This window comes from Cavia porcellus, unplaced genomic scaffold, assembly GCF_034190915.1.
Source record: "Cavia porcellus strain 051 isolate PalLab524CR breed Dunkin Hartley unplaced genomic scaffold, mCavPor4.1 scaffold_26, whole genome shotgun sequence".
NCBI classification, from domain to species: Eukaryota; Metazoa; Chordata; class Mammalia; order Rodentia; family Caviidae; genus Cavia; species Cavia porcellus.
In genome coordinates, this window is record NW_026947509.1 from 34,499,620 (window position 1) to 34,512,497 (window position 12,878).

At 47.7% G+C, this 12,878-nt stretch overlaps 1 protein-coding gene across 8 annotated transcripts in view; it reads right to left on the minus strand.

The window, feature by feature from the left end:
• Armc9 (armadillo repeat containing 9) overlaps positions 1-12,878 on the minus strand; it is a 76,989-nt gene that overhangs the window by 15,090 nt on the left and 49,021 nt on the right. Inside the window, exons 20-21 of one of the 8 annotated variants that reach the window (XR_010043460.1) lie at positions 6,446-6,528; positions 5,873-5,967 (exon numbers count right to left, since the gene is read on the minus strand). The exons of 6 other annotated variants lie outside the window; for them this stretch is intronic. The gene's annotated coding sequence lies outside the window, so the exon portion shown is untranslated. The remainder of the gene's footprint in view (positions 1-5,872; positions 5,968-6,445; positions 6,529-12,878) is intronic. One more of the 8 variants, XR_010043459.1, reaches the window with a different exon arrangement.

A 12,878-nucleotide genomic window follows, 5' to 3' on the forward strand; every position in this document is an offset into this window, starting at 1 on the left:
TTATACCAGGCATGATGGTACACATCTGTGATCCCAGCCCTCAGGGGCTGAGGCAGGAAGATCGCCCTAAATCGGACACCAGCCTGGGCTTGGCACAGTGAGTTCAAGGTCAGCCTGGACTATACAGTGAGACCCTGCCTCAAAACAGCAGCAGCATAGAATCCTTGAAATTTGTCTACCGATCTCAGGGCAGTGGCTGATTCTGGCAGGGAGGGCGGCGAAGATCCATGGTCATCTGTTGTTCTCTCACTCCCTGTGCTTTCTGGAATGTCTGAAATGTACCGTGAGTTACAAACAACAAGATTGTGTCTGTCCCAGGGTCTCTGAGAAGACGGGCTGCTGGCCACGTGCATGGCAGCTGGGGAAGGGGTGGCTGCAGGCCTGGCCAGGACTCGGAGCAGCAAAGGTAATGAAAGGCACTGGGCGCTGAGTCACTGACCCCCTCGCTGTCTGGGCGGGGACCCAGGACGTGGAGCTGTGTTGACCTCAATCACAGCAGAAGAGCAGATGCCACAGTGGTTTCAATCCTGCTGCCAGACCCCTGGCCAGGGCTGACACAGCTGTGCTCTGCTCTGTTCCCTGGGCTCAGAGAAACTGAGGCTGTGCGGGGGCCTTTCCCTAGGGGGACACCCTAGGGCCACAGGCTGCCTAGTGCCCGGGTTGTGAGGCTCAGGTCAAGGCCCAGGGACTCCAGAGCCTCCCTAGCATTTTTCCCACCTCCCAGATAAAAGCTGAGGTATCACCACCATCCAAGGGATGACACTGTCACACACTGCCGAATGACATCTCTTCCCGGTTCCAGCAGGAAGCCCGGCTTCTGCTCTGCGGCCTCCGTCCTCTGCCCTTGGCCTGCAGTTCCCACTAAACCCACGGTTTCTAATGCTGCCCACAGAAAGCCCGGGCAGCACAGGAAAAAAGAAGACGCCGGTACCTTGCTAGGAGAACAAAGGGCAAAGTTATCACAAGACAGCGAAGGAAGTCGTGGGGTCCATTAGCCAAGATTAACCCTTGAACACGCATGAAACTGGATTTCCAGGAGGAGGGGCCTGCAGGAAATAACACATTCACATTTGGGGACAAACAGGAACTGATAGGTCTGACACGTTCCGTGGATGCTAAAAAGGCCGAGCACCTCACATCTCATACCATTGGGAGCAAAAGATAAAGGGAAATGGGAGCGGCCAGTCACAAGTAGGGGACCATCGTGGAATGAGCCGGCTCACTGGGACTTCTCTCTGCCAAGAGTGGCAGTTTCGAGACCCTGGGGGCCTTTAGGTGCTGGAGAAGTCGCTAAACGTACATCCACCAAGATCACGCTTGCACAGGGGTGGTGAACTAAAACCAGCCCCAGATTTCAAAAACCTGCCCTATTAATGATGGGTGGAGAGTCACAGATGCGTATGTAAATGTATGTATACCCTTTACCCTCACATCTCTAGAAACCACAGCTATTTATAACATTGAGCTAATAAAAGACGTAGAGGCATATCATGGCAGAAAAGGCACAAAAAAGGAAGAAATGGAAATGGAATGGCTACACAGTTCCTTTTTAAAACAAATTTTTTTAAAGACAGGTCTCACTATGTAGTCCAGGCTGGCCTCAAATGCCCAGCCACCCTCAGCCTAAGTCCCCTGAGGGCCAGGACTATAGGCAGGCACTATCATGCCCAGCACTGGTGTAATGTTCTTATAGTTCACCAGTAAAACTTCAGCACTAACTTGAACTGGATTATCATAAGTAAAAAATGTATGCAGCATTCCCTAGAAGCAATTTTTTAAAAAATTCAAATATAGCTAAAAATTACTAAAGACAGATTGAAAGTGAAAGCCTTATTAAAATGGGACGCCATTGTACTTGTTTAATACAAAAGGTGGCAGAACACATACAGTAGCTTTTCTTTTTTGACACAGTCTCAATGTGAAGTAAAAACTGCCCTTAAAATCACAGTGATCCAGGGCCAAGGATACAGCTCAGTGGCACAGTGCCTGCCTGACAGGTGTGAAGTACTGAGTTCGATTCCAGTACCAAATAAACAAAAAACAACTCACAGTGATCCTCCTGCCTCAGCCTCCTGAGTGCTGACATTACAGACATGTACCACCATGCCCGGCCACGTACTTATTTATTTCAAAAGAAGGCAGGAAAATAGAAAACAAAGAGATAAGATAGAAAATGGACAGATAGTAAACAGATAATTATACTAAATGCAAATGTTAAAAAAAACCTTGAAAAAGAAAAACGTTAAAGGATTCATACTTTACAGCCTACTATAAAGCAAAAGTAATTAATGTCAGGCAGCCTTAGTAAAGAAAGACACACAGAGCAAATCTCCAGAAATAAATCCTTACATTTATGGTCATTTTTTTTTTTTTTTTTTTTTTTTTTTTTTGAGACAGCTTCTTGCTATGCAGCCCAGGCTGGCCTTAAACTCGTGATCCTCCTGCCTCAGCCTCCTTAATCCTGGGATCACATGCGTGCACCGCCCCCAGCCCATGCTGCTCATACCAAGGTCATGGAGGAACTCAGTCGATAGAGGCAGAGTTTTTTCAGTAAACGGCACCAGGCGAGTTGTGGGTTTCCCTGCTCAGGCCTGCATGGGCGTGATGCCCCCAGTGCTTTGTTCCAAGACCAACCACCCTATCGGGGCGGGGTGCCAGCTGCTCGACCCCCAGGCCTGAAAACGAACCCCTCCTGGTGTGGTTTCACAGCTCCTCCCAGATGGAGGTGAAGCCGCTCTGAGTCTGAGCTGGCCTTGTCACTTTGGTCAGGAAGATGGGGCCCCAGTTGGTCCCCAAGAGTCTCAGCTTCAGAGCCTGAGGCTTCTTTCTTCCCGTCTTGGACCTGAGAGCCCTGGCCAAGTGTCAGAGGAGGACTGGGAGGCCGGACAGCCTGGCCCACTGCAGGCACACAGATGAAGTCAGGCGGAACCGCAGAGGATACCCCAGCCACCTCACGGAGCAGGGGACAGGTGTGCTGGCTCTAGGAGGAGCAGGCCTAGCGTGACCCCCTGTGTGCATTTCGGAGACAGGGCAGTAGCCCGAGGCGGTTGGGCAGCACCAGAGTCATACAGCTGAGTGTTGTAGGGAACTCTTCCCACCCCATTCCCTTCCTCTGCATGATTCTCTGCAGGAGGAAGGGTCAGAACTCCTGTCGGGCATGGTGGTGCATACCTGTGATCCTAGCATGTGGGAGGCTGAGGCAGGAGGGTCACGAGTTGGGTGCCAGATAGGGCTACAGAGCAAGGCTTTGTCTCAACAAAACAAAACAAAAAACCCACAATGAACAACAACAAAAAAGCTCCCACTGGAGCTTTGAATGTTCCACTGGGGCATTCACTTCCCACAGTGAGTTACCTAAGAAGTAAGTACTTGGCACAACCCAAGGGTTGGGGCAGATAGCAGACCTCAGGAGGACAAAGCAAAGCCGACCCTGCCTCAGTGGCACTTAGGCTATCGGGCAATCGAGGAAGTGTTAACAGCAGCCAAAAGCAGTGATTTGGAATAAATGGCAGCTCAGGTGCGCTGTGAACTCTGCAGCGTCCCACCCCACATGGCAAATGCTGACTTTTATTTTCTTTCTCTTTGTTTCTATTTCAAAGCACTCTCATTCTGCTTTTACCAAAATACAAAATACAAAGGGGTGGGGATGTAGCTCACTGTGAGGCCCTGGGTTCGTCCCCAGCCCTGAGAAAGAAAGCACGGGAGAAAGAAATATCCCTCACGACATGGAATGCACTACTGGTCCAATAACCTATGATAACAGGAAAAGGCCAGACATGGCTTTGGTGTAATTTTTAAAAAATTAGACGAGAGAAAAAAATTTATTATCCAGCCCAGGTTGTCCCTTTCTGTATCTGTTTCCATGGAAACAGAAGGTAGACGAATAGGGTGTAAACACCTAGGTATCCAGAAGCGTCTAAGCGCCTTCACCTTGTTTGGCTCATCTGACTTCTGTTTCCATGGAAACCAGAATGGAAAGGGGGGCGGCAGCCATGAGTCAGCCACTGGGCACCGCATCCCAGCATCGGTCTGCGAGCCCAGGGGCTGCGCCCAAGACGCAGAGGGGCATGGAAAGTAAAAAGGTGCTAGAAAAAGCAAAGCCGGAGTAGGAAACGCTGGTTTCTTTTTTGACTCGGTTGGGTCATGGAAAAGCCTTACAAGTCATCACATAGACCTTAGACACAGGGTTCCAAGCTAAGGAATGGGACTGAGAATTAAATGTGTAATCTGTCCCGTGCCAGGCATGCTGGCCGAAGCGACAGACAGCAGAGATGAGTCACAGGGTGGGCCCTGCAGTGGTGGCGGGCGGTCAGTGACCTAACAGTGGTGTGTGAAGGGGTCCAGGGCAACAGGAATCCCGAGCCTCGGCCACGCTCTCTGCTCCAGGCCGCAAGGCTCCTGCTCTCTATTCATCCACCCTCACGTCAGGCCCTTCGGTGGTACCAGCCCTCTCTGAGCCTATTCTATAGTGCTCAAGCTTCCCCAGAGCCACATCAAACCAGAGGCCGGGTGTAGAGCAGCCAGCACTTCCATGGATCACGTGACAGTGACCACGATGACGATCAGGGCCAGCATTCACCCGAGGCTTTTGATATCAGGGGCACTGCACGGGTCGTGAAGCCAGGGAGGCCACGGGGGTCGGCTCTGGGGCCTCCCGGGGCCTGTCTTTGCATCCTAATGTCCGTGCCTGGGGCCGTGCGCTGGTAAAACATTATCTACTGGGAGGATCGGTCCACCTTGAAAATTAATGATGTGGAAAACATGTAAAAGGAACAAGATCCAGTTTCCTGCTTTCCACCCTGATACTTTAGGAAATGTGTTTAAAAACAGCACACGTGCTTTGACACTTTGTTGTAGTTTCTTTTCATTTCTTTTTATCCTGGAATAAAATGCAGTTCAAAAAAAATAAAAACAACAGCAGCAACAAAACACCACCTCAAGCCTTCCAGTGCCGTGGTCAGCTGCTGAAGTGGTCACCTCCTGTCTGAGCTTTCTACAGGGGGCTGAAGGGCAGCCATGACCCTGCCCCAGAGCTGGGCGTGGCCCACACAGATCCCGCCTCTCTGGGCGTGGCCAGTCCCCCCTCTCTGGTGGCCCTGATGAATGACCTGGGCAGCAGCATAATAAACACGGTGGATGTGCCACAGTCCCTTGTATTTGGCACTTTAACCCTGCGGCTGTCACCAGGCCTAGAGAAACTGTTCAGTGCAGGAGGGATGTAGCAAGCTCCCAGGAAAAAATCCAGGTGGCGTGGGAAGGCTGCTGGGCAAGTGGGCAGAAAGCAGACGAGACCTCCCTCCTCTGCTGGTGCCTGGGCTCCAGATCCTAGCCCAGCCCATCCGCAGCTGGGGCCAAGCTCACCAGTCTCCTGCTCTATCCTAAGCACCACTGTCACTATCCCAGGTGTTAAGCAGGCACTGCCTGGGCCTCTTCTGGGAGGACATTTGTCCTTGTCTATTTTCATTTTTTTGAGACAGTGTCACACTACCTGGGTGGGGCTGCCCATGAACTCATGTGTAGTTCAGGATGGCCTCAAGGTCATGGCAGTTCTCCTGCCTCAGGCTCCCCGAGTGCTGGGATCACAAGCTTGTACCACCACGCTCCGTCTTGTCATTTGTTTTTATCGTCTCTGCTCGAGTTCTTCATTGCCACTTGGGAGACCCAGGTCCCATGTGCTTGTAGGGCTCCAAGGTACTTGTCCCTCTCTGACTTATCCCCTTCCTGGACTCTGTCTTTCCAGCCTCTCCCACTTCCTCCTGACCTCCCATTGTCAGAGCTGCTGAGCTGGGCTTCCTTACAACCCTGCCACAGCATCAAGGTCATCACCCAGGCCTGGCCACATCTGGGCTTGAATCCTTAGAAAAGCACTAACCTGGGCATTACACTGTTTCCACTACTGATTTCTCTTCTTCAAACGACTCACACTTGAATTTCCCCACATCTTAATTAATCATTCCCTGGATGATTCTGGATAGGGAAGAAGGTAAACAACAGTGATTCAAATTGCATGTACAGGACACTTAAATTAGATTTGAAGCACATTATAGAAAGACCTTACAGGGGACACATATGATCACAGAATGGAACACTCCTTTATAAGGACATCAGTAGCTGGGCATGGTGGCACACATCAATAATCCCAGCACTCTTGAGAGGCTGAGGCAGGAGGATGGCTGTGAATTCCAGGACAGCTTGGACTATATGGTGAGACCCTGTCTCAAAAACCAAAAATAACAACAAAAAGATACCAGTTCTGCCCCCCAGATGACCTACAGAAACAGGGAGACACAGATCTTTTACAACCCGGGAAGGGAATCCAGAAATAGAAGGGGAAAGGAGGAAGTAAAAACAAATAAAAATATTTTATGAACAGGTATTGCTCCCCACCATGAATGTAATTATCATGTACTATAAATAGGGACTACTAAAATTTGTAATGACTTACAGAGTCAGTGCAACCTCTATCAAGATCCCAGCCAGCCTTGAGGTCCTCCAGCAAACGGAAGGGAGGGATCCACTCCCAAGGACCTTGGTGAAACCGCAAATACAATATAAAAACACAGCAAAAGTGCTCTCTGATTTTTATAGATGTCAATAATTTACTTTATGGTAACTTACATAACTGATCATATTTGAGTAGTGTTATGACTTAAGACTAGAATGCGTTCTTGGAGTTCAACTGAAAAAGGATTTGAAGATTTAAACGCGATGCATTGGGTTCTTTAAAAGTTGAAAGAAAAAAAAGTGAAAACTTGTTAAAAACTTTCCATGGTAGAAACTGAAAAGGGCCTGAGTCACACAAAGGGTTGCAGGACGATGGTGAGCTGTCATGTGTCCCCACGAGTCTGAAATTATCCACCCCCACAAAACCGTTTAAACTGCAGAGCCTGGAGGAATTGCCTGGGAGCCGCTGTACTGATCTGGCCATAGAAGCAGACACACCGGTCCCACAGGGCTGCCAGGGCCCGAGGGAAGGGAGCAGGGAAGTCGCAGGTAGGCAGCGTCACCTCCCAGTGAGCCCAGGCCTGCAGATGGGAGGGAGCATAGGACCAGGGTCACCCCTGTGGAGTGATGGGGGGTCCCTCTTTTGCTGTGTTCATCCCGGATTAGTAGAGGTGGCCCATCCAGTGGCTTCTATGTAAACACCTGGAACAAAACCCAGGTGAGGTGTTGAATGGGCACTAGGTCCCTACTCTGACTTTCCTGGTTGGTCCTGCAGGACCTCACTGTGAACATCCGCACAGATTACACTGCAGGCCGCAGGTGAGGCCTCGGAGAAACAGGCGGGTCAGCAGTGTGTGGGCAGTCTCACTTGGGAATGTTCCCAAGGAAGCAGGAGGGGCTGACTGTATTATTAAATCCTGGTCTCCACAGCCCATCTTTCCAATATCCAGTATAATAAGCTAGGACAGACAGATGTAAGTACTTCTGCCTTGCTCTGGTGCCATGGATGTCAGGGGAATCCCTTTTCAGGAATACCATCTTTACTTGTAAGCAAGACTGACAAACTGAGCTAGGCGTGATGGAGCACGTCTGTGACCCCAGCACTCGAGAGGCTGAGACAGGAGGGTCGCCCTGAGTTTGAGGCCAGCCTGAACTACATAATGAGACCTTGTCTTTAAAAAAAAAAAAAAAAAGAATGAATGACACACTCTGGATGTTTATCCAGGCCTGGGCATGTGACAATGTGACACAGTTCCCCAAACTTGCCTTGCAAGGAAGCAACTAAAAGTATTTGTTAGCAACACTAAAATCAGGAATTTTGAAAATCAAGTAAAGTCCCACTGTCAGCCTGATAGGTTCCCTCCCAATCCCTAAGAACTTTCCTGCTGAGACTGGTGGAGACATTAACGAATGCAGAGTCCTAGCATGCTGTGTAATGAAATGTATCACCATCTGGGAGAGGTGCGGATCATGGTGAACTGCTATTTTCCGAATGTCTAATTCATAGTACGACTAGAGCCTGGATAAAAGTGCCATTGACAGAAGAAGAGGGGCGTTGGCCACAGACGCTGTGAAGTAAGAACTTCCTCCAAAGAGCCATGAGGGCCCAGAAAACCCTGTCAAAGATCAACTTGCTTCACTTTCCAGTTTCTCTGGAAATTAACTAAGGCTTGTGACAACCTGAAGGGTTTTGTTTTCCTGTCCTATGAAGGATTGAACCTAGGACCTTTGCACTGAACAACATCCCTGCTCCTTTAAAATTTATTTTGGGGCTGGGGATTTAGCTCAGTGGCATAAGCGCCTGCCTTGCAAGCGCATGGTCTGAGTTCAATCCCCAGTACCAAAAGAAAAAAAAAAAAAAAAAAAAGAATAAAGTTTATTTTGAGGCAGGGTCTCTCTAAATTCCCTGAAATGGGGTTGAATTTGTAATCTTCCTGCCTCAGCCTCCCAGACAGCTGAGATTCCAGGCTTGCACCACCGCGTCTGCCTGGAGAAGTGTTTATTCACCACACCTAGCTTCCTGACTGTTTATTCAACAGCCACTTGTCCATAAGGACAGCAAACATGATATTTAAACCTGTCCCCCCTCCCCACCACCCCCAGCTTTCAGCCGTGAAAATCAACAAGCCCTGAGCTCCTGGGCAGCGCAGCTCCCATGGAGCTGCCTGCTCAACCTTTCTGGTGGTTTCTTGGTGCCGTCATGCAGGCGTCACAGGGATCATCTTTATTTTTATCTGGGAACTTGTTCAGTAACTGATGCCTCTCTCCCCAGGGGCTTTGTAAAAAACCTTCTGAAATAACCCAGGGGTGCCAGGAAAACAAAATCACGAAAAGAACAGGAAATACTTTGCAACCAAAGAGAATGAAGCACCCACTTCTGAAACGTAGGGCCATAATGAAAGCAGTAGTCGGAAGGGAACAGACAGCGACCCAGGTCTACATGAATGGGGAAAGACTACAAATAAACAACTTGACTGTACACATTAAGGAGCCAGAAAAAGAGGTGCACACCAAATCTGAAACTAGAAAAAGGAAGTAAGAAAGATTAGACATAGACAAAGCAGAAATAAGTCAATTAAAAGGCAGCCAGCTGGCGGGGTACACCTGGAACGCCAGCACTCTGGGAGGCTGAGGCAGAGATGTAACCAGACTGTCTCAAAATAGCAAGCAAAGCAAACACACAGAAAAGGGGCTCAGGATACAGCTCAGTGCAAAGGCCTGGGTCAGCCTTCACTAACCCAAAATAAAACTAAAGAAAAAGAATAAGAGAGAAAAATTAACAAAATTAAAAATCGGTTCTGTGAAGAAGAGACCAATCCTGTCTGTCCTTCTCTCCACTGACAGCCAGAGGGGAAATGCTGGCAGGGCAAGGTGGTGCAGGTCTGTAATTCCGGCACTTGGGAGATAGAGGCAGGAGGATGGATTCAAATTGGAGACTAACTGGGCTACAAAGTGAGTTCTAGGCCAGCCTGAGCTGCATGGTGAGATGCTGTTTCAAAAAGACAAAAAAACAAAAGCAAAATCAGAGCTAGCCATCTTTGACTGGTGGCCACATCCTGCAGTCCAGAGTCTGGGATCCAGAGATGTTCACCCTGACAGCTGACGGCTTGAATTTGGAACAGTTTGTACCAGTCAGAGTTCCTGCGTTTGAGTTAGTGAGAGGTCCCAATTTGGACCATCAGCATCCTTGGATTTGGGCCAACCTCAGCCGAGCCTGGTCCTCGGGCACCTACTTCAAGCTCCTGGGAATGAGGCCTCTGTCACCTGCAGGTGTGACCCCCAGTGCTGCAGTGAACTCAAATGGAGCCTTGATTGGGTGGTCCTGAAAATCCGCTCATGTGGGCTCAGAATGTCCAGGAAATCTACACAGGATCTTATCCAGAGCAGTATGGGCAGAGCAGATAGATCACTTTACTCACTGGCCATGGTGGCGCATACCTGTAATCCTAGCATGCTAGGAGGCTGAGGCAGGGCAATCCCAAATTCAAGCCTACCCTGGCCAGTTTAGTGAAAGGCTGTCTCGGGCTTTGAGCCCAGGCAGCCGTTCTCAGCTCAGAGCCCCACAACAGCTGTTCTCCACCTGAATCAGGCTCTTCCCACCTGATTCAAGCTTGCATTGACTGCAAAATGATGAACAAAATCCACAAACCTTGAGCTCAACAGACCAAGAGAGAGAGAGATAAGCCTCGAACTATTAAAATCAGGAATAAAAATGGGACATCACTTCTGAAATTATGAACCTGGACAGGTGAAATGGAAGAAAATCCTAAAAAAACAGAAATGACAGACTTTCAACTTCAAGAGGGATTTTTGTTTTTGTTTTGTTTTGAGACAGAGTCTCTCTATGTAGCCCAGGCTGGCCTTGAACTCATAGTGATCCTCCTGCCTCAGCCTCCCGAGTGCTGAGATTACAGGCCTGTGTCACTATACCAGGCACAAGAAATTTTAAAAACTAAACAGATAGATTTATAACAAATACACAGATCACACCGGTAATCAAGGACCTTCCCCAGAGAAAAGTCCAGGGTCAGATGGTTTCATTGGTGAATTCCACCGAAGCATTAAGGTAGAATCAAGGGGGTTAGCTCACTGGCACAGCGCTTGCTTGACAAGCGTGAGGTCCTGAGTTCGATTCCTGGTTCCCCCTGCCCAAAACAGTGTGAACCACAAAACCAAACAAGATCACTTGAATTGATGCAGAAAAATATCTGACAGGATTCAGAGCTCAGCAAACTAGGAATAGACAACTTTCTCCACCTGACCATCCGTGTCTATGAAAAGCCCACAGCTAGCACCACACTGGGTATGGGGCCCGAAAACTCCCTGTGAGAGCAGGGAGGAGACCCTGGGCCAGCCTCGCACCATTTCTGTTCGGCCAACACAGTTAGAAAAAACACTTAGGAAAATAGGGATTTAGAGATTGAAAAGGAAGAAATAAAATTATCTGTTCTCGCTGATTCATGGTCTTTTTTTTTTTAATTTTAATTTTATTTTATTTTTGAGGCAGGGCATCACTTATCCCTTTCAATCAAAACAGCAACAAACAGAACCCATGGGCCAATCCGAGAATCCAGCTGCCTTGTCTAATCAGACATAAAGAGACTTGCAAGGATAAAACAGTGCACCTCACCTCAAGAAATTTTTATTTTCTTTTGGTTCTGGATAATAATTTTTCCATAAAAGTATTTTACTTACATTAGCATGTCATGGGTTTCTTTCTTTTTTTAAATTTATTTTTATTTTTTTATTATTATTTTTTATGTCATGGGTTTCTTGTCATTTTAAAATTCATAAATATTTTAGTAGTTACTATTACTTCAATTATAACTTCTAATTTGCCAGATTTTGATACACAAAATGCACACAAAACGAAGGTGCTTTGGAATCCTCCATCACGCCTAACACATTTGGGCCGGGGCTGTAATTCATGTCTCCCTTCTGTGTGGCTTGCACTCCCTGGGTGCACATGTGACTGTCCCATTGGGTGACTGGCACCGTGGGTGGCACAATGGCACAGCCACTCGGGGGACAGGGCCCAACCAGATACTCATGAGTGTGTCACCGGCGCATTAAGCCAGTGGGAACCTGGTGTCTTCTCACGCCCAGAATTCCAGCTTTGGAACACCCATAGCAGCGGAATAATAGAATTTTTCTCTTCAAATTCTTAGTTCTTAAATTTTTCCAGGTACATAAACTTCAACCAAAAATTTAAAAGATTTGCAATCTTTGGCCTACGTGGGTTAAGGGTGTACAAAGATCCTGAAAACAGAAATCTGAGATGTTACTTCAAGTCTTATATACACACCATATATTTTCTTCCTATGTACAAAATATATGATAATTAAAATTTAAATGGAAAAGACAAAAATTTTAGAAGAATACCTAAGAGGTTTAGGTTTCATATAGTAGATAAGATATATAAAAATAATAATGTAAGATTGAGGATTGGGAGAACCTTAATCAGGAAGGAAACCCAGATGCTCTAAAAGAAAATCTAGTAGATCTTTAAAACTTTTTAAAAACATCTTCAGCATCTCCCTCCCCTTCCCTCCCCTCTGCCTTTCTCTTTTTCTTTCTTTCCTTTCCCCTTCAAAAAACCAAACCAAAACAAAGATCTGCAGCAAAAACCATACAAATAAGGCAGGTGTTGTGGCACAGGCCTATGACCCTGGCACTTGGGAGGCTGAGGCAGGAGAACTGCTGTGAGTTCAACGCCAGCCTAGACCACATAGTGACAGCCTGTTTCAAAAAAACTCCCAAAGAACAGAAAAGAGTACTTGTACCTAATGTTGATGGAGAGGGAGCGAAAAGTCACCTTCCTATTCTGTTAGTAAAATCTGACTTATTAAGAGATCTTTAAAAATGCAATCTGGAAAACACTAAAAGGCCATTCGCCTCAAACTAGCAGCAAAAGCCCGTATAAGGAACTGCTCCAGTAAGAAGGATGTATTTATACAGATCTCCACTGCTGCATTGTTCAAGGACAGGAAAACACACAGTTCTGCATCTTGGCGTTAAAAAGATCAACTTGCTCTGCTGGGTGACTTAGAGGGATTTTGGAAGATTATCAAGGAGGGGAAAAGGCAGCACTGTGTGTGTGCCCCAGTGCATGGTTTATACCCACACACTATCTCGCTCCGCAGAACAAATATTGACCAGAACGCAGACGAAGTGTCCATACACGTGAGGGCTCCCCGCGCGCCTTGTAGGAAAGGCAGGAAAGTACATGCACACAGGAGGTGATCAGCTGGAGTCTGGGGGCTGCGGTGTCCCCAGGAGACCCCATCCTGCCCCCAACCACCCTCACACTCCTCATGGAGCCCTCTGTGGGTCCCGTGCCTGCTCGGGACTTCCACAATCAAAATACACAATGAGAGCTTAAATGTTTAAAATATTTACTGCAGGCAAAGGCACATTGCCACGAATCTCCCTCA